At 37.1% G+C, this 18,842-nt stretch overlaps 1 protein-coding gene across 3 annotated transcripts in view; it reads left to right on the top strand.

The window, feature by feature from the left end:
- Epha6 (EPH receptor A6) overlaps positions 1 to 18,842 on the top strand; it is an 895,033-nt gene that overhangs the window by 636,477 nt on the left and 239,714 nt on the right. The gene's annotated exons all lie outside the window — the stretch shown is intronic.

The following is an 18,842-nucleotide window of genomic DNA, read 5'->3' as shown; positions in this document are numbered from 1 at the left end:
TATTTCACAGTTCAGGAGCTCACTTGGTTAAATTAATTAATTTATATATAGCACTAAAAGCAATATCCAATAGCTAATTACCCCCTTATTATTTCATGGAAAATTAGGCAACAAATAAGACTATATTAGTAAACATCAAACTTTCCTGGATATATAAGGGCTGTATTTAAGATTAAGATGCTAATTGTGACTTGTATTTTAATAATTTTAAGGTACCATTCAGCATTTATGCTAGCAGTTCTAAAATTTAGCTCTATGTCCTATCAACACAAAATGTATAAGAATAGATAAAAAATATGAAGCAAAAATTGTCTTGGTGGTGAAATTAGAATCTGACAATTCTAATAGCAAAGTATTTTTTATTATACTTTCTTTAATAAGTAATAGGTTAAAATAGAAAAATCTATGAGTCTAGTGTATATGGATAATATAAATATCAAACTTTTATTTGATGAATAGTCAAAGGACAATAAGCCTAAATTTTCAGACTCATATTCTCTTCAATGAAACTGGTTTTCAGCAAAGAAATGTGAAGTACATGAGCAATATACTATTCAGCCTTAAAGAAAAATTCCTGTTAAAATATCAGAGTGGGTGGAACTTTAGGACATCATGTTTAATGAAGTAAGTTAGACACATAAAAATATGTACCACGTATTCTGTCACATGGGTAGAGGTAAAAGTCATCGGTATGAATGTAGACTTGTTATCACTGGAGACTGAGAAGGGTCAGGGAAACAGGATAGATGGAGATTAGAAGTAAAGGATAGAGCAATAGTAGACTAGGTGACTAGAGTTCACAGTTTATATTATACGTTTTATACGGAAATCAAGAAGAGAAGCTTGGTGGTTTCAAATGTAAAGAAGTGATATGAAGATGCAAACACTGGCTCCCCAATTTGTACATGCTATAACTAGTGTTGTAATATCACACTGTCCCCAAAAACTAAGAGCAGATACAATGCTTTAATAACATTTTAATGTTTGGGATATTTTCTGAGTGATTATATAAATTATTATAAGTAACTATTGGAATTAATACAGTTTAGAACTCTCCTAGAAAGAAGTAATACAGAAAACGCTGCATGTTTTGGATATGGAGCTAGGAATGTGGTATGAGGCTGTAATTTCTTTCCATTCTGAGACAGCAGAAAGCAGGAAGATCACAGATTTGAGGGAAGCATAGCTACAGAGTGAAACTGTCTCAAAGAAATCATTCAATCAAAGAAATAAAAATTTATGTAATGAACCTAGTGATACTTCAAAGATACATTCAAAGAGTTACCATACTTATTTTATGTTTAAAAAGACTAAAAATTTTTTCACTATTTATGAAAACAGAAAGAAAATAAAAAGGAAATAAAGTCTATAAATGGTAAAATTAATAAAAATAGTAAAATAGAAAAGAGTATAAAAATAAAAGCAAAATATATTTCTTGAAAATACTTTAAAAATTTTAAATGTGAAGAAAAATATAACATGTGTGGAAAAGAAAAAAGCCAAAATGGTGAGAGAATGAATCAAAAAGAAAACGTAAGCATCATGAAAACAACATCAAAACTAGATGAAAGAAGTTCCTAGAAAATTCTCTATTATGAAACCTGACTTCATTAGGAACAGAAAATTAAATCTTCTTGTAAATGTTTTGAACAACATCAATACTTAACATTATTTTCTTCAAACAAACAAACAAAAAAACCCTTGATATCCAGATTTGAAATTTGGTGCAAGTTAAAAAAAAACATATTTCAAGAACAGATATATCCAACTTTTATATAGAATTTTATATAGACTTTTAAAAATAATGTTGGAATTATCTTCCTCAGTGAAAAACTGATGTGAAAAAGAGTTTGTCTTTTGCAATATGTACAATGTTTGTCCAAGATTATCCAGAGTTCTACTCTGTTTCTACAGGGGTATAAACCAGGTTTTGCTTTCTACTCACTATCAAGATATAAAGAGTGGTCCAGACTTGCTACACTGAAAATTATCTGACTAAACAATTGGAATTTGCTTCTTATGGCCAAGGGTCTAGGTGATATAATAAATCAAGGAAGTATTTAAGAAAATTCACGCATTAATATGTCATAATTTTTCATCATTTCCTATGTTAGAGTTTTGAACCTGTTGGATTGATAGCCAAATTTGATAATCTATTTTGAAAATGATTATCTGTAAATTCAATTAGTTACTTTTAAATTTATATTTCTAGTATTCATTAATCTTACATATTCCTGCTTCTCCAAGCCTAAAGTTTATATTTTCTTTTCACAAAGTGGCAATTAGTCTATATAATATTTTGCTGCCTATAATGAAGACACTTCTATATTCATTGCTTACTATATTATTGCATCCTTTTATTATGCCATAGATTATAACTTTAACAAATACCTTTTTTTACTTTGAAATCCATTTCAATTTATAATTTTTTAACACTAGTTTACCTGAGAGGAATATAAGTCCATATAGAGTAACATTTTGAAATTTAAAATTGGTCAAAATTTTAGTTGATTGCAGTAATCAAACTTAGAATATTTTATTGAAACACAGCTCAAAGTAATGTTGACTGATGTATCCAATCTAACTATATACTGCTATGCATTTTTGCATATTACACCATGGAATTTGGGTTGTTTCCTACAACTGAAGCATTTGTAGCTTTGTTGGAAACTTCACTTCCCTCCTAGAAGTATTAATAATGGCATACATTATAATGTAGGTCTCAGTGAAAAGTGTTTTTAATAAATAATAAGGCATACTTTTAAAGTATGATGAGCATCTCTGAGAGACAAATAGACCGAATGAAATTTTAACTAAAGTCATAAAGTTTATACTAGTGAAAATGTAATGTTAACATGAAAATGAACTTTTAATGCCAATTATTTTATTAGAAGATCTTTCTGTTATCTCTAGAGAATACGTAAAGTCACATTAAAGTGTCTTCAATTTGAATCATGGTTCAATTTACAGAGGTGATAGTGATTTTCCATGAATACTTTCTATAGCTTAAGATGAAATGATCTAATAATACAGTTTTAAATACAAACATTTACTATATTAAAGCTATACAAAGACTTAACTGCTGCTAGTCATCTAATATCATTTCATTGGTAATCTAGGACACACATTTGATATTTAAAATCAACATTATTATGCAATTCATTTTGGCAAAACCCTGGTGTTTCTGTTACTTGACACATCTTGACCAATACAGCTATGAAACGGCTGCCGTCTCTCCATCATTACATCATCGCTTCCAAATGCAGTCCCTCTGTTACAAATGCTGTAAACACCACCTGATTTTTTGTTTGACTAAATTGCAAAAAGTTTTATTTGCACCAATGCAAGGATCTCATCCTTGGAGAAGTGAGGCTCTTTGTGCTGCCTTAGTGACTCAAGAATTGTGTGACCTCCAAATACTCACGCAGCTGACTATCATGAACGCACCTCCACCGGAGCACTCAGTAACATCCCTTCCCATTGGGTTCATAGGGACTGATGTCAGAAGAACAAGAAGGCAAGTGTCTTTAAAAAGTTTCAGAGAGGGAAAGACAATGGAGCAGAAAATGGCAATGATTAGGGAACTGTGGATGAAGAGTAGAGAGCTCCAGACAATCCTGAGAAACCAAGGCCTCAAGGGTGACATTCAGATTAAAACCAAACCCCCGATGTGAGAATTACTTTGTGTTCAACCCTAAAATAGTTGCCATCAATGCATTGTCAGAGAAATTCACAGGTTTGTTTGTTTTATAGTTCTTGAAGTCAAAAATGCCAAATTAGTCACACTAAACTAAATTCAGGCTGATGGCAGGCCAGGTTCCTTCAGAGGGAAGAACATGTGATTTTCCTTGCCTATGCCAGTTTCTAAAGGTCCCCTTCTTCAAAAAAATGCTATACCTCTTGAAACTTGCTTAACTTTCTTCCCTCTTTTTCATGTTTATGTAACTTTTCCTTTCTGCTTTTTTCCTATAAGAACCTTTGTGCTTTCGTTGGACCTATTGGGGTGACCTAGTATGTCTCAAGATTATTATTATTATTATCTGTATGATCCTTATGATAAGGATTTTTGGATGTGTTTATCTTTGGAGTAAGGGGGAATAATTAAATCAATCACACCGAATTAAGAAATAAAGTAGGAAAAGTTGTTGCAGAACATTCTATGAATCAAATTGTGCCCATTCCACATTCCTGTGCTGAAGTTCTAACTTCCAGTGTGAGAGGTTAGATTTTGGGTGAAGATATTGTTTTTAGGAAGTAATTCAGGTTAAATAAATCATAAGCAAGTTTCTAATCTTGTAGGATAAGTGGCCTTTTCAAAACAGAAAGAAAACAATTTTTTTCCTCATGAGCAGCAAGAAAAGAAAAGGTGACGTTTCAAGGGGAAAGAAGCTACTTAATAGTCAGAAAGAAAGTCCTACCAGGAATTGAAAGAGCCAGTGCATTGAACTAGGACTTCCCACCCTTCAAAATGGTGAGAAGAGACATCCATCTCTGTTATTTAAGTCAGGCACTCTGTAGCATTTTGTAATGGCAGTCTGAGAAAAATGAGATAGGAGGTGACGATGAGATGGCCCTCTGGAGACTTCCAGGTGTTATGGCATGTGCAGATTTCAAGAGAGAAATCTGAGCAGTAAATATAGATGTGAAATTTGTCAGCATTAAAGGTGGTAATAATTGACAATGGGAAAATCATTACGCTCATATAAAAGTATGTCTACTGAAAGGAGTATATAGATAAGAATATATACATATAATTGTATGTATATGTAATATATAGATTTGACAAGTAATATATTACTCTAAAGATATTCAGTGAAAGGTTAAATTAATTCTCTGTGTCAGTCACAGTATGAAAAACAGGTAGAAGATGGTAACACAAGCTAATAGAGACATAGTACATGCTTTATGTACTTTTTCCTGCAAAGCAGACAAAGAAAACAGGCACAAATATATTTTTCATTATATTTTATTTTTGCCATGATTGTTCTGATAGTAGAATAGAAAAATCAATTTTGATAGATTATCAAGCAGACCAACATTTGAAATGCAAATAATTTTCAGTATGAAGAGGATTGCTCTCTTTCAACATATCCCAAGGCAAGAAGACTATAGCTATGAGAGTCCATCTGGTAGCAGCTGATATCCTCAATAGAAAAGGAATTGTGGAAGTGTTGCTGAAATTGACCAGGTGGAGCAATGCACTCTCTCCGTGAAGGGGCTGCTGGCTTCTTTGTTCCATTGTGTGACAAGCACTGCTATATCATGATATAAAAAATAGTAATCTTTGTCGGAAATGTTTTCTTCCTCCATCTGTTCTCAAAAGAATGATGTTTTTGCTTTTGGACTATTTTCTGCTCTAACCTTGCCCCACTACGAAGCCAGCAGGACAGCCTAACTTATAACAGCAAGACTTGGAGGACACAATAAACATTGCTGGTCTGAAATCTGGGTGCCAGCCTCATGTCTAGAGCCACTTTCTCAGTGAGCCACAGCACATGACAGTTTACCAATATAATAACTTAATATAGTTGACAAGATGGGTTTATGTGGAAGTGTTGCCTTAAAAAAATAACTAGCAAAAGAATAAGCATATTAATGGTGGATTTTAATGCTGATTTCAACTAGTCGATGTGTTCTGGTTAGTAAACACTATTAATATTGTTGCATGACAAAACATTTCCTGGGAGACACTAAACACACATCTACTCAACTCAGACATGGAGCCCATAATAGGCCAAAGTATGGATACCAATAAAGTCCATCTTGGTGGAACAATGAGTTTCATTGGGATTATTGTAAGGAATATGGGTAAAGGGCCACTTACAGAAGACGAAATGACTCAAAGACAATTGTGTCATGAAAGCCCTCATCAATATGTGTGACAGCTTACAAAAGCTAGGAACCCGGAACACACTGCACAGCCTGCAGGCAGCTCAACAGGATACAGAGTGTTTATCAGGTGATTGTCTAACCTTTTTCAGGCAGCTTGTCTGGACTCAAAATCTTTGTAGTGTGGCTCTTCTGAGAGACTTCTTTGCAACTTTTATTGCTTACTCTGGTAAGGAAGGACCTAATGAATCTGCTCTGTTTCAGGAACTTCCTGAGGTTGCACTGAGTTGTTTACCTTACTACTTAAGAAATTTCTGGGGAGGATGGAATATTATAATTGCAGAGCCAACTGTGACATAATGACTGTGACAACAAAATCTGCTTGGAACACACTCTATTTAAATAAGATATGCCTGTTTTTCCTTTAAATAATGAAGCACTCACACCGGGGAGGACTAGTATGTCAACAGGATGTTAGCAAGAGCCTAGCTCAAGTTTCAAAGTTTTTGAGTGGTTTAGGAGACTGGGGAAGCAAGGACTTGCTCTCAATTAGATGTCAGCATTCAGTTCCACCAAGATGTATCTGACTTCTTGATTGTTTTAAAATGAGATATAAAAATTGTATGTTACATTTAAGGGACATGATATAATACACTCATAAATGACCATAGTTTAGAATGACTAATTAAATCAAGCTGATTTCTTTTTTAAAAATATCAATTATCTCACATACTCTTTAGAAGTACATCATTTGAAGCCTATTCCTTTAGAAATTTGAAGCTGATGGTATATATTCTTATCATATAATTCATTAGATCCCCAATACAAATCACTTTTTTCTACCTAAAATGTATTCAGCTTCATTATTCACCAATCATGTACCTGTACTCCCAGGGTTGAGTAAAACTTTCTCAGGCAGAAGGAGGTCGTGGTTGAAAACAGATTAAGAATCCCTGATTCTTTTCACACTTACATTCTGCTAACATTCCCTTTATGTGTTAAGATGCCACAATGTGTGGTATACAGGTATTTTAAATTGCAGCCTCTTGAGGAAATCATCCCTTCATCATTGTTTGTCACCTATTTTGCCAGCCTTTGCTACTTTAGACAGAATTTTGTGTAAGTAGATTCACTGTTACTCACTCTCACAGCATAGGAAGGTTAAAGTGAGTTTCTTCCAGGTAATGTATGTCAATGCTTGGTTTTGTTTTTCTCACCAAATCTCATCAGCTATTCAATGATTTTGATTGGATAATGTAATGAATTTTTACTCTAGGATAGTTAAGAGATTTCTAGATACATTTTGTTAATTTTTATTGTTTTTATTTTTGAGATTATAATTTAATTATAAGTTTTCTCCCTTCCCCTTCCTCCACTCCCCCAAACTCTTCTCATATATGAGTTCCACATCTCCCTTAAATTCATGGCATCTTTTTTTTCATTTTTCTTGAATATACATATATATTCCTAAATATAACATGTAAAGTACATATAATGTACCTGTATGTGTGTTTTATGTTTTCAGGGCTGACCTTTTGGCATGGGCAACCAGTTGGTATGCTATCCTCTAGGAAAGACCACCTCTCCCACTCCCAGCTTTCCTCAATTGCTCACAGTTTTTTGCTTAGCATTGAGACTTCATAACATTTTCCCTTTCAGTTTGGCATGTTCAGTTTTGTCATGCTTGTTCAGCTCATGTTTGAGTTGTCATATTGGTGAGACAGTATGAATGTAGTTTCTGATATTAAGAGTAGACACAAAATTCCTCACAGCAAAGTTCTTGATCTTTTGGGTTTTTTTATAATCCTTCCAAACCCCTCTTCCTCAGTGTTTACTGAACCTTAGCAACAGGAGTAATTTTTGTAGATGGACACATTGGAACTGGGTTCCACAACTCTGTATTTTGATTGCTTGTGGTATTCTGTGGTGGCTTCTGTTAGTTACAAAGAGAAGTTTCCTTGATGAAGACTACACTTATCTGTTGTTATAAGGACAGATGCTTATAGATTGTTGTTGGGGATTATACTGGTTTAGTAGATTAGTGACTGTAGATGCTCCTCCAATAACCATAGATACACCAGCACTAAGAAGTTACCTAGGTTCCTTGTTCCTTAGGATATGGTTTCCTTCTTGTTGATAGGTTCTTAAATACAAAAAGAGAGCTGTTAGTAAGCACCAATGTATGTGCACCACTATGGAACACTTATTGTTCTTGAGCCATGCTGGTTGTTGTCATGGTTCATAGACTTCACAACTGGGTAGGACATTTTGTTAAATTTTTGCTGTTTTTTTAATAGTCTTATCTTTATTGTTCCCTTTCTTCTATTTCACTTTATGTTGCAGAAATTGATAGATGATAGATAGATAGATGATAGATAGATAGATAGATAGATAGATAGATAGATAGATAATAGATAGATGATAGATAGATAGATAGATAGATAGATAGATAGATAGATAGATAGATGACAGATAGATGATAGATAGATAGATAGATAGATAGATAGATAGATAGATAGATAGATAGATAGATGATAGATAGATGATAGATAGGTAGATAGATAGATAGATAGATAGATAGATAGATAGATATAAATAGATAGATGATAGCCACATAATATAATAGAATGTATGCTACAATAACCTAATGTAAACTAGAAGTTTTTAACTTCATTTCTATGTAACATTTCTACACTTACACTTGTACTTCATACCTTTTTTCTATTGATGGTGTTTTAGCTAGTTTCATGTCAACTTGTCATAAGCTAGAGTCCTTGGAGAGGAGAGATCCTCAATTAAGAGACTGCCTCCATATGTAAGTTGTCCTAGCTCATGTGAGTGGGAGCATCCCTGCGATGGTAGTCCTGGGTTCTATAAGAAAACAGGCTGAGCAGTCCAGAAAAAAATCAAGGTTCAGTAAGCAGCACCTACATATGGCCTCTTCATCTGCTTCTTGCTCCAGCTTTCTGCCTGGTTTGAGTCTCTGCCTTTACTTCCTATGGGGGACTATGAGATATAAATCATTCCTCTCCAATTTGCTTTTGATCACAATATTTCATTAAAACAGTTGTCACTCTAACTAGAATAGAAACCAGCTGTACTTCATTAACCAGTTCTTTACAGTCAAAATAATTAGATGTTACAGTAGAATTGTAATATTTTTACTAGAGATTTATCTCCATACGAGAGTTAACCTTTTGAACTACAACTAACTCATATACTAAAACTAAAAGTAATTTACATATGAACTTTCAGTATTAAAGTATTCTTAATTTACCTCTAACAGTGAGCTTTATACTTTTATACATTTTTATCTTGTTACTTATCCTTTTTCTTTCAATGTAACAAACTCTTTCAGTTTGTAAGGTCAGTTTTATTGTGATGAGCGAACTCGGTTTTTGTTTTACAATTATCTTCCTGTTAGCCTGTCTGTTTATTATTTGAGACAGGTCTTTCCACACAGCCCTTTATAGCCTAGAACTGGCCATCCCAACTTGTAGCAAACCTCCTGATGCTTCTGTAAATGTTTTGGGTTATAGGGAGACTTGGACAGATACCATTTCTGGTGGTTCTTGGGTTTTGTAGTTGGTTGTACTGATTACTTTTATATTTCTATGATAAAAACATCATGACCTGGTCAACTTATAAGGGGGAGGTTTATCAGGTTTACAGTTGCAGATGAATAAGGATCCATCATGGCTGGGAGGCTGCAGATATGACAGCTAGAAGAGCAAGCCAAAGGCTTGCATCTCAAACCTCAAGGTGGATGCAGGGAGAACAAACTGGGAATGGTACATGGCTTTGCAACTTTAAAGTCCTTCCCCAGTTACACACTTCCTCCAGCAAGGCAGCACCTATGAAACCTACCAGAACAGAGCCACCCACTGATGACAAAATACTCAAACATCTGATCCTATGGGGGCATTCTCATTCAAACCACAACACTCCTAATAGTAGGAAAATACAATGAAGTTAGGGGATGGTTTGAAATCTGCTGTATAACTAATGATTGCAAGGATGTGACAATGGCACCTGTGGGCCAGAATCCTATCACATCATTGTGTGGTTATGATTGCTACCAGGTTACAGGTAAGAAAGCTGAGAACTGAGTTTAGAGTTTTAGGGGACCAGCAGTGGGAAAAAGACAAGTAAGTTATCTAGAACTTTCTCCAAGGTGTTCGGTGAACAGGAAAAATATAAGGACTATAACAGTGCATGAGTATGGCCTAGACAGGATTCCTTCATGATCTATTGTAAGACAGAGATTAGCAAACCTGTTCCATTAACAGTGGTAGGCAAGGATCCTATGCATCACTAGACTCAAGTTTAGTTGAGAGGCAATTAGAGCGAAACAGGAGTAGAGCTTTCAAGTCTATGACCATGATCAATGTCAGCAGGCAGACAGACCTGTCTACAATGTATGTTGTGCATGACTCCTTCTACACTTTCACCAGGTGGTTTTATTTGCAGGCTCAAGTCCAAATGGGTTGAAAGCCAAGTTATTTGGCAAATGATGTATCTAAAGCTCAAGATAGAGCTACAGTAATGGATCTGCTATACAGTTAGGTTTCTCAGATTGACTCTCCTAAGTCTTCTGCCCCATTGACATTTTACAGCCCCCTATCCCAGTCCAAAACCTACCACAAAGAGACATGAGATTTGCCTATAGATAGTACAAAACTTTTTTTGCTTGTAATACCCTATAAGTAGCTGGACTTTTTTTTAATGAGTTTATATTACAGTAAAAATACTTTGACTATACCGGGTGTTCTAGCCTTGTTTCTGTTGCTATAATAAAACACAATGATTACAAGCAACTTTGGAGGAAACAGGTGTATTTCATATAATAAGGAGAAGCACATGCTATGTAGCAAACTGTCCAACACAGCAGACTCTCTGGAAGCAAGTGGTGAGCAGACAAGTTTCCTGAGAAGACAATGAAAGGGAAGTAACTGTTTGAATTGCCTTCTGTTCATCCTGTTGATCAGAAGACTCCAACTTCAGCATTAAGTGGATGGCCCACTGTGCTACCCTTCTTACTGGACAGATGAGATGACACATATTTATGCATGAAAGGTACTTACAGCCCATAATACAAAGACAGCCTGTACTTTGTAGGTCTACAAAGAAATTACACTTGGTAGCAGAAGGAATGAGGGTTGTGGGATACAGATTTTATAGTATCAGGTAGGTGTGGGTACCCCTGATTCTTTCATGGGGGTTACTGACTTAGTTTAATCCTTCCACAAGGTGACCAGAAACTTGTGGACTGCTTTTCTCCAGGTCTTTCATGGCCACTGCCCCCTTGGACTCCTTGAACTCCCAGCATCTGTGATTACTGTACAAGGTTTTGGTCCATTAATGTTCCATCATTGAGATGTGAGGAAAGATGCATGAGGCCCTGTTTCTTCCCAGGAAGTATGAACAGTTAGTGGTTGCTGGGAGTGGAGTTTGCAAGATTATACCTCTCCCCGTGGATTTATTAGCAGTAAACAATTGCTGTGAGGGAGATTTACTATTATTATTATTGCATGGTATAGCTGTCCGTGAATTGTCCACACCCCAGTAAGGAATCCCAATTAAACTCATTGATTCGTTATGCTAGACTGGAATGGAATCATTTCTTTGGTCTTGTACTGGTGTTCTCTCTAGGGTGAATAAAGAGCTTATTCATGCCTTTCCAGGAAATATCACAAAGCGTGGCTGAATCCTGATGCTCGGTAAGGTACTTAGTGGTGAGAAGAGCCTGTACCTAGCCTGCTTCATAAAGGGAGTGATTCTGTCTAGGGAGCTTTATCTGAAGACACAGAGCGGTGGGTGACTTGCCATAGTGCTGTTTGAGTTCATCACAAGCTCCTCATCTACAAAAAACATGAGTCCACATTTAGGATATCTACTATATTATCACAATAAAATTTAGTTTTAAATAGGGAACACTGAAATAAGAATAAAACCAGTAACAGTTTTAAAAAGAGGAGCACTTCTTTTAACCAAAAGAATGAGATGTGCAGTATTTTGGGATGCTATAGCAACCTTGTGTTTGTCTGAACTTGAACAAAATTATGAAGTGGCCTTGCTTTGTCTCATCTTGTCATGTCTCAGAATAGCCTCGTCTGAGGTTGATAATGTGTCTGGTAGGAGAATAAAATAGCCTGTCTACGATTGCTGGACACACTCCCATATGTAGAGAATGGTATTGTGTTAGTAGAGTTCTTTTCTTTTGCAAATGGGCAAGTTAATTGAAGGAAAGTAAGTTAGATGAAAGTTGACTAGGGAAAGTGTTCTAGAGAGAAGATAGCAAGGTTCAGGCTTTATAGGGAATCGAGGAGATACAGACGGAAAAAAAATGAAGACATCTGTATTGGGGATCATTGCAGTCTGAGCACACAGCACATGTAAAGAAAAACATTGGAAATACTTGAATTGGAGATCTGCAGAGCATAACAATTCAGAGAATGAATATATAATACAAAGAAGATTTATTAGTTTGTCTTGCAGGGTAGGGTTCTTTTGCCAATGGGATTATCTTCACACTGGAGAGATTGACATACTGGTGGCTGCTGAGTGCACGACTGGATGCTGCCTCTCCTCAGTCTGGTGCTGGATGCCTTCGGGGGAGGGGAGCTGTTCTGAGGTCTTCAGTACATTTTGGTAGGCTCACTTTGTAGTGTAGGAAAGTTGGGCACCTTCTGTAGCAGTAGTAGGAAAAGCAACGTATCAATAGGGTCAAAGGCAGGCAGGTAAGCTCATTACTTTTCCTTCTAACCTCTTTATCTCTGAGCTGCTGCTGGAAGTGCTGCTCCCTCCAGGGTTGAGTGGACTGGTCTCTTCTCCGATCTGTTAGTCTAATTGTATGTCCCTTACAGACTTGCCCAAAGTCTTGTCTTTTAGCTGACTCCAGGTCTAATCAAGTTGACAATATTTACCATCCCCCAAACGAAAAGACATGACTTAAAAAAAAAATCAAGAGTGTGGCTTTTTGGTTTCTTTGTCTCAAGGAGTTGAGAATGAATGTGAGCTGAAGCCTGAGATCACAAAGGACAGAACTTAGGGACAGCTGTCGTGACCGTGATGTCACAGTTTTCCAAGCAGATTACACTTACTTTCCCCTGCTTTCCTCCAAGTTTCAGTTAAATTGTGCAGTTTTTGTGGAAAATCCAATACTAATTGATATTTATCCTGTATATTATACAATAAAATTGCTTGTCAAGAAAGGTTTTTACCACTACCTGAGAGATATGTGGGAATGTTAGCTAGTAAATGCTCTGTCCATGGCAGAAGATCAATTATCCTGCGTATAATTTTCTTGGCTACCTTGAAACTAGACTGTAGTGATTTTTGCAGATTACATAGTACACATTTGATCTAGGGCTCAAATTTAGTAGTTGTACTGGATAGCTGTATGTCAACTTGACACCAGCTAGAATTATTAGAAATGAAAATTCAATTGAGAAAATACCTCCATAAGATCTGGGCATAAGACATTTTCTTAATTATTGTTTGATGGGAGAGAGACCCGTACATTAGGTGGTGCCATCCCTGGGCTGGTTGTCCTGGGTTCTATAAGAAAGCAGGCTGAGCAAATCATGATAATCAGGTCGGTAAGTTACACGTCTCCGTAACCTCTGTATCAGTTTTTGCCTCCCAGTTCCTACCCTTCTGGAGTTTCTGCACTGACTTTCCTCAGTGACGGACTGTAACCAGGAATTGAAAGATGAAACAAACTGTTTCATATCCAAGTTGCTTTGCGTCATCGTGTTTCATCACAGCAACAGTAACTCCAACTAGAATAGAAGTGAAGGATTCATACAGCATGACTTTATTTCTCTATGTATATTTCTAATCTAGCTCATGATTTAAACACTTAAGACAGCTGCTGTAAAGATAACATTGTTACCATGGGGAATTTACTATGTGAACTCAATAAAATGCTAACAATGACAATATTGCTCAAAAAGCAGAAAACATTGTTAACGATGATAAACATTCGCTTGTGATCAAGTTACTTGTGTACTTCAGTTTCCTCATTTATAAACTAAATATTAGTACTTACTTCAAAATGTTTTTAGAGAGATTAAAGTATATATTAAGTTCATGGACTCATTGGCACAAAATACCATGTAAGGGAAATGTAATAATGCTTGCAATTATACATAAGTAGTCGTTAATGTCATATGCTTCTAGTTAATGGGTTAGCTATGGATTAAATTATGTGTATAAATATTCACAATCTTATTGAGAAATATTTTTTCTTACTGATGATCAAGTTACATCTAGGATGTTAATGTCACTTACAGTAACTACTGTTACTAAGGACAAATACATAATGAGTCACTCTTGGGCAATTTATGAAATTATACTTTTAGGTCAGATGGTGGTGGCACACGACTTTAACCCAAATATTTCGGAGGCAGAGCCAGGGGGATCTCTGTGAGTTCGAGGCCAGCCTGGTCTACAAGAGCTAGTTCCAGGACAGCTAGGACTGTTACACAGTGTAACCCTGTCTCAAAAAACCAAAAGAAAAAGAAAGAAAAGAAGGAAGGAAGGAAGGAAGGAAGGAAGGAAGGAAGGAAGGAAGGAAGGAAGGAAGGAAGGAAGAAATTATACCTCAATTTAAAACACTTTCATATGTGTGATATATCTAGGACTTCTGTGAAAGAACACATTTTGTGAGTGAGCTTTTTAGCCCAGGCCTAAAACATTCACTAAGAGTCTTAGATCCTTACAGCATATTTACCATTCCAAAAACTAATACACATGATTTTTTAAAATAACACAGGAGTGTAACATTTTTGTTTCCTTGTCTCAATGGGTTAGAAATGAAGGAGAGCTGGAATCTCTGATCACCATATTTAGTGCCAGTGAAATAAGTGTGATAGCAACCTGATCAAGCAAAGCTTGACAAGAGGAAAACACCTGCCTGGTGTTAATAAGATGCATGAGTTTCAGACAGCAGAAAACCAAAGAAAATTACTACTATTTCTGTCTTGATAAAATATCAGCAGAGCCATCATCTATTTTATTGTACACAGAAGTTTATTTGAATTCTTATGATATGTGAATGGAAAAAAAATCAAATTAATTTGGACTTAGGCCACCAACTTTATTCCTAAATATTGTCAAGTCTTTATTAATACTAGATAATGCTTCAGGTACAGTAAGAGACCAAAAAAAAGCTAATAAAAATGTTTTATTTTTTTATATATTTATTAGAGGTAGAGGTGTGATGGATGAACAAATTTCTAATACCTTCGGAAGGCTGTGTATATTTGACAATAGTTTACACATATTAAAACATCTCTTTTCTCCACAAAGGTCCCAGAGACTGAGAAAAATGTTGCAATTTTCCATCAGCTATTATTTTTAGGTACAAAATAAAATTTTTAAAAAATCAAAAGCACTATCAAACAACTTTAGAAAGAATTCAGATTCACTTTCTGTGAAATATGAATATCTGTCCCCCAACAAATTGAGAGCTTCAAGTTAAAAATATATTCTTTTATTTCTTGCAAAATTTGAGCAAGATTTGTCAAGTCCAATAAGATGAGCACTGCATTCTCTAGGGACAACATACAACCAGTGTTTTCATGTCCTTGCTTGTGTGAATTTTTAATGTATAAAAGACAAAGTCTCAGCTTTGAAACCACCTTTCCCAGCTTACCAGCCTATTACCTCCTGAGGAGGTGCCTTTTCTTTTGTAATATATGGCTACTAGTCCTAGTAATAAATATAATAATAATAACAATAATAATCATAAAGTAAAAATGACAACTGAGTATCTTATTTGACTTTCTATTTCTAGCAGACACGTATGCGTATAATTTTAGAAATAAAATATTGTCTTTTTACTTAAAATTAATCAACAGTGGCTATTATTCACATATAGTCGACATTTGGTTGTCTGTGATGAACTGATGGAAAGAAAGTATGGATAACTGAAACCCAAAACACCACAAATTATAATTTGATCTTCTATCCTCATCCAACAATTGATTAGGACTGTAAACCAGTAAACTGAAAAGACTTAAGGTTTTTTTTCTTTCCACCATTAAAAGATTTAAACTTAAATAACCTAAAGTTATTGATGAATAATACTTGATCGTGTGTGTGTGTGTGTGTGTGTGTGTGTGTGTGTGATTGGTTTGTTACTTAGCTTTGGTTAGTGTGTGCATGTATGTGAATGTGTGTGTATATGCATGAGTGTGTGGTGTATGAGCAAGTGTGTAGCTAGGAGCCTGTGGAAGCCAGAGGAGAATGTGAGCATTCTCTTCTATCACTCTCCCCTAATTTCTTGGAGGCACAGTCTCTCTCCCTAAACCCGGATCTCACAGTTTTTCAGTTAATTTACAAGTCAGCAAGCACCAGTGATGTGGGCGCTGGGATCCTAACTTCAGTTTTTATTTGGCAACAAGATCTCCTGACCACTTAGTCAGGCCCTGTGAAGGAAAATCATTGAAGAGTGGGCACATCTTCCCCATACCGGTAACACAGGGCTTGGCCAACCCCGGTGGGCTAGCCATGGAAGAGGGGCCATATCTTCCTCGGCCTGCCACCCTAAGGCCTGGCCGGTCCTGGGAAGGCCAGCTCTGGGAGTGGTGGTGGATTTTCCCGGCTTAGCATCCCAGGGATAGGCCTGGCCTGTAGAGATCAGCCAGGGAAGAGGAATGCGGTTTTCCTGGCCTGACAACCATTGACCTGGCTGGTGCGAGGGAGGCCAGATGTGGAAAATTTGTAGTTTCCACTGCTCACGCCAAGGCATGGTAAGCTTCCCTGGCCTATAACCCCTGGCCCAGAGAAGACCAACCACAAAAGAGGGGGCACAGTCCCTGTCTGGCACCCATGGATGTGTCAATGTATCTTGCTCAGCCTGGCAGCCCAGTATCTGGTCTGCCCAGGAAGGCCAGCATCAAAGAGTGGGTGGATATTTCCTAGCCTGGCACCTAGTGTCTTGTCTGGCCTGTGGAGATCAGCCATGGCAGATGGGGTTCAGCTTCCTTGGCCTGGCACCCCATGGCCTGTCTAGCATAGGGGAGGTAAGACGTGTAAGAGGGGGACACAGTTTCTCTTCCTGGAAGTCATGAAAGACAAGGCACAGCTTCACCAGTTTGCACCACATGACACCATGTGAGGAGCTCAGCCAAGGAACTGGGGGCACATCTGCCCAAGACTGGCACCCTAGGAACTCTCTGGCACTGAAGAGGCCAGTTGTGGGACAGAGGCCGAGCTTCCACTGACCCTGGGGAGGCCAGTCATGTGAAAGGAGGCACAGCTCCCCATCTGGCAGCTAAGGGTCTGGCCGGCTCTGGGGAGGCCAGATATGGAAGAGGTGTGTAGCATCCCCATTCTGACACTCCGAGATTGATTGGAAAGATCTGCAGAGGTCAGTCATTGAAGAGGGTCTCACCGTCACTGGCCTGGTACCCCAAGGCTCGTCTGGTCCAAGGGAGAGCAGTCATAGAAGAGAGGGCACAGGTTCCTGATCTGGCATCCCAGGGCCTGGTAAGCACTATGGAGGCCAGTGGTGGAAGAGGGGCTCAGCTTCCCTAGCCTGGCTCCCCAGCATGTCTGGCCCTGACAAGATCAGCTGTGGAAGAGGGATGAAATTCCCCTACCTGGCAACCATGTGAGAGGGTACGCAGCTTCTCCCAAACTGGTACATATGGGTCTGGCTGGCACTTGAGAAGCCAGACATGAAAAAGGGGGTGCAGTACCCCTTGACTGGCACCCCATGGCTGGCCTTCCCAGAAGAGTCCAAACGTGACTGGTTTATACTATGCTGAGAATTGAACCCAGAGCTTTATATATTCTGGACAAACATTAGCAACCGAGCCACATTCCCAGCCCTGACAGTTTACAGTTAATAAATATTTGTAGGTATATTGCCACTTTTAATTTTTCCTTTCTTCTTGCAAAAAAGGAATCCACTACATTAATATAAAGTCTTAGTGCTATCATGTTACCAATACTAAATGAACATCAAACTTATGATCTTAAGTAAATGCAGATCATTTTTCCTAGAAAAATTTAGATTTTGGAATCTTAAAGCTGTTATTTTTTTTTGGAGGGGAGTTGTTTGTATGCAGCTATGTATGCAGGACAGCTGGACAGCTTCAAGTACAGTTTCTCAGAAGTCATTGACCTTGGTTTTTGACACAAGGTCTCATTGTCTTGAAATTTGCCTAGTAGGCTAGGCTGGCTTAAACTGTGAATCCCAGGGATGGGACCCACCTGTCTATACCTCCCGTACATCTGTGCTCTTAACATGGGTTCTGGGGTCAAACTCGGGCATTTATACATATGTACAAGCCCCCCCTTTTTAATGAGTTATTTGTTCATCACCTTAATCTTTATTGAATTTGTTGAGTTACACTGAGAAATCCTGTGGCCATTTCCATAACAGCCCCTCAGAATCAGTGTCCTCATCATTCATTTACTGTTTCTTACCTTTTAATCTTTTTCTCCATTTTCTTCACACCTTCACCACACCCATCTTTATTGTTCCTACTGCTCTTGTACTTGGTCAGCCTGCCCATCATTCACAGTTCAGCATAAGGTATAACTCTCTCAGCAAGTCCTTAAGCCATAGATGTTCTTAAGGAAAGCAGTATTTACATGGATAGAATGCTCTAAGTGGTTTGTTTGCATGTGTTTCCTTATTTTCAATGAGTTGAAGATAATACTGTGTACATCTTTGTATCTCACAGCAACCTAGCAGCATATATCCATGTGGTAACTATTTAGAAAATATTTGTTTATTTAATCTATTGATGTAACTAGAGCTGAAACAACTCATCTTCATACATTTATATTTCCATCAATATAACTTGTATAATTCTGTATCCTATAGAATCAGTTATTACAATTATGTTCAGCATGGATTTTCTCAATGTTCATAAATTAATTGAGACAAGATTGCTTTCTAATTGTCATAAAATAGCCATCTGACTTCAGAGGTCAAATAAACAACAAAACCTGGTGAATTCTCTGAACAAACATGGCATTTGGCTCAGGAG

This window comes from Microtus pennsylvanicus, chromosome 1 (assembly GCF_037038515.1).
Source record: "Microtus pennsylvanicus isolate mMicPen1 chromosome 1, mMicPen1.hap1, whole genome shotgun sequence".
In the NCBI taxonomy this organism is placed as follows: domain Eukaryota; kingdom Metazoa; phylum Chordata; class Mammalia; order Rodentia; family Cricetidae; genus Microtus; species Microtus pennsylvanicus.
The sequence above is the reverse complement of the archived record's forward strand: the minus strand, read 5'-3'. Positions and strand labels throughout refer to the sequence as shown.